The sequence below is a fragment of the Penaeus vannamei genome, chromosome 15 (genome assembly GCF_042767895.1).
Source record: "Penaeus vannamei isolate JL-2024 chromosome 15, ASM4276789v1, whole genome shotgun sequence".
NCBI lineage: Eukaryota > Metazoa > Arthropoda > Malacostraca > Decapoda > Penaeidae > Penaeus > Penaeus vannamei.
The window spans coordinates 32,559,068-32,561,810 of record NC_091563.1 but is presented as its reverse complement, the minus strand read 5'-3'; positions in this window follow the sequence as shown (position 1 = coordinate 32,561,810).

The following is a 2,743-nucleotide window of genomic DNA, read 5'->3' as shown; positions in this document are numbered from 1 at the left end:
GCCATAAAGTGTGCACTGTAATATGGCTTTCTTATAACAGCTAAAAGAACGTTGTGTGAGAGGACAAGCCAGCTACGCCATATTCCATTTTATACTGCACAAATCTTTAAAAGTTACATGTTCTTTGTCTGCAACATCGGTTATAATAGATTATATATCATCTCCGCCGTCCTGAAATTACAGGGTATTCGAAATGAGTGTATTCTGATAACCAGAAGTGCAGGAATATAATAAGTTTTATATATAGGATGATGAGGATAATGATTACTTATTGTGATTATATATCAGGTCTCTTTCGTTGGCCGTTGGTACCGCGTTGGTACGAGCTTCATAACGGAGGCAATACCTACATACAACCATACATAAACTTAATTATCCACACTTAGGCGCTTAAGCTGTGTTAATAGACTGGAGCTTCCACGTGTATGCCGGCTGAGTATAACATGGATAACCCAGTCAGCCAGTTTGGTGTATAACAAAATACCAAATTTTCGTCGAGTATTAAATCCTAGTCTCAGGGAAACGCGAGAAATCCTTTTGGTATTTTGCTGTTCTCGGGAGTATTTCGCGTTGAGGAAAAGAGTAAGGAATAACATAAAAAGAAAAAAAAGACAAAAGGGACTGTGGAACCCGGAACTAATGTCCAGGGCGACCCCGTTTGCCGGCGGAGTGCTATCTCACACCTGACATCACGACGCCGATAATTGCAAGGAGTGAGGGATGAGGCGAGTGAAATGGAATGAAAACACATGTCTCACATTAGCATTTCTTCTTTCTTATGTCTTCCTGTGTTTTTCTCTCGCGTTTTCTTACTTGCGTCACTGTTTCTGTCATTTTTTTTCTTTGTTTCGTCTTTTCTTTTCATTTTTTCTGACACGTTTCCCCTGTTGCTGTCTCTGTTCCTTGTCTACCTCGCATCCCCCTCGCTACGAAATGATATCCTTGCACCAAAGACGCCTCTCGCAGCACCTCCCAGCGCCCCCCCCCTCCTCCTCCTCCTCCTCCTCCTCCTCCTCCTCCTCCTCCTCCTCCTCCTCCTCCTCCTCCTCCTCCTCCTCCTCCTTCTCCAAGCCCTCGAGGACGAGGATGCCGTCGAGGCGGAGGTCGAGCGAAGCGTTACCTCGACGCTTACCCCGGGTCGACAGCTGGAATAATAAGCGTTTAGCCCGAGCCACGTACAGTCGATAGCTAATGTTTTTTTATGGGTTATATTTGGCTCCATGAACAGGGCTATCATGGCAGGTTCACTCGCGCATTACCGATTCGTTCAGGCTTGTACCATAACCGTGGCCAATACACAGTCGGGGGAAGAAGGCAGACAAATATTTTGATAGGCTGCCCCAGCACATGCTTTTTTTCTCTTCTTCTCTCTCTCTCCTTTTTTTAATTCTCAGCATCAGGCCCTTACACACACTCCCGCACCTCACTTATATATATATATATATTTTCGAGCCTTCTTCTCCTTCTTGGCTTTTTATTAGTCTTCATCATTATCATCACCGCCGTCGTCTTCAGCGCTGCTTTAGTCTGTCAGCTCCGAGGGCGTCCTGCAGCATCACAGCCTGCCGCCGCCTGCGCTTGGGTCCCTCCTGCCGCCGCCTGCGCTTGGGTCCCTCCTGCCGCCGTCTGCGCTTGGGTCCCTTCTGCCGCCGCCTGCGCTTGGGTCTCTCCTGCCGCCGTCTGCGCTTGGGTCCCTCCTGCCGCCGCCTGCGCTTGGGTCCCTCCTGCCGCCGCCTGCGCTTGGGTCCCTCCTGCCGCCGCCTGCGCTTGGGTCCCTCCTGCCGCCGCCTGCGCTTGGGTCCCTCCTGCCGCCGCCTGCGCTTGGGTCCCTCCTGCCGCCGTCTGCGCTTGGGTCCCTCCTGCCGCCGCCTGCGCTTGGGGCCCTCCTGCCGCCGTCTGCGCTTGGGTCCCTCCTGCCGCCGCCTGCGCTTGGGTCCCTCCTGCCGCCGTCTGCGCTTGGATCCCTCCTGCCGCCGTCTGCGCTTGGGTCCCTCCTGCCGCCGTCTGCGCTTGGGTCCCTTCTGCCGCCGCCTGCGCTTGGGTCTCTCCTGCCGCCGCCTGCGCTTGGGTCTCTCCTGCCGCCGTCTGCGCTTGGGTCCCTCCTGCCGCCGTCTGCGCTTGGGTCCCTCCTGCCGCCGTCTGCGCTTGGGTCCCTCCTGCCGCCGCCTGCGCTTGGGTCCCTTCTGCCGCCGTCTGCGCTTGGGTCCCTCCTGCCGCCGTCTGCGCTTGGGTCCCTTCTGCCGCCGCCTGCGCTTGGGTCTCTCCTGCCGCCGTCTGCGCTTGGGTCCCTCCTGCCGCCGCCTGCGCTTGGGTCCCTCCTGCCGCCGTCTGCGCTTGGGTCCCTCCTGCCGCCGTCTGCGCTTGGGTCCCTCCTGCCGCCGCCTGCGCTTGGGTCCCTTCTGCCGCCGTCTGCGCTTGGGTCCCTCCTGCCGCCGCCTGCGCTTGGGGCCCTCCTGCCGCCGCCTGCGCTTGGGTCCCTCCTGCCGCCGCCTGCGCTTGGGTCCCTCCTGCCGCCGTCTGCGCTTGGGTCCCTCCTGCCGCCGCCTGCGCTTGGGGCCCTCCTGCCGCCGTCTGCGCTTGGATCCCTCCTGCCGCCGTCTGCGCTTGGGTCCCTCCTGCCGCCGTCTGCGCTTGGGGCCCTCCTGCCGCCGTCTGCGCTTGGATCCCTCCTGCCGCCGTCTGCGCTTGGGTCTCTCCTGCCGCCGCCTGCGCTTGGATCCCTCCTGCCGCCGTCTGCGCTTGG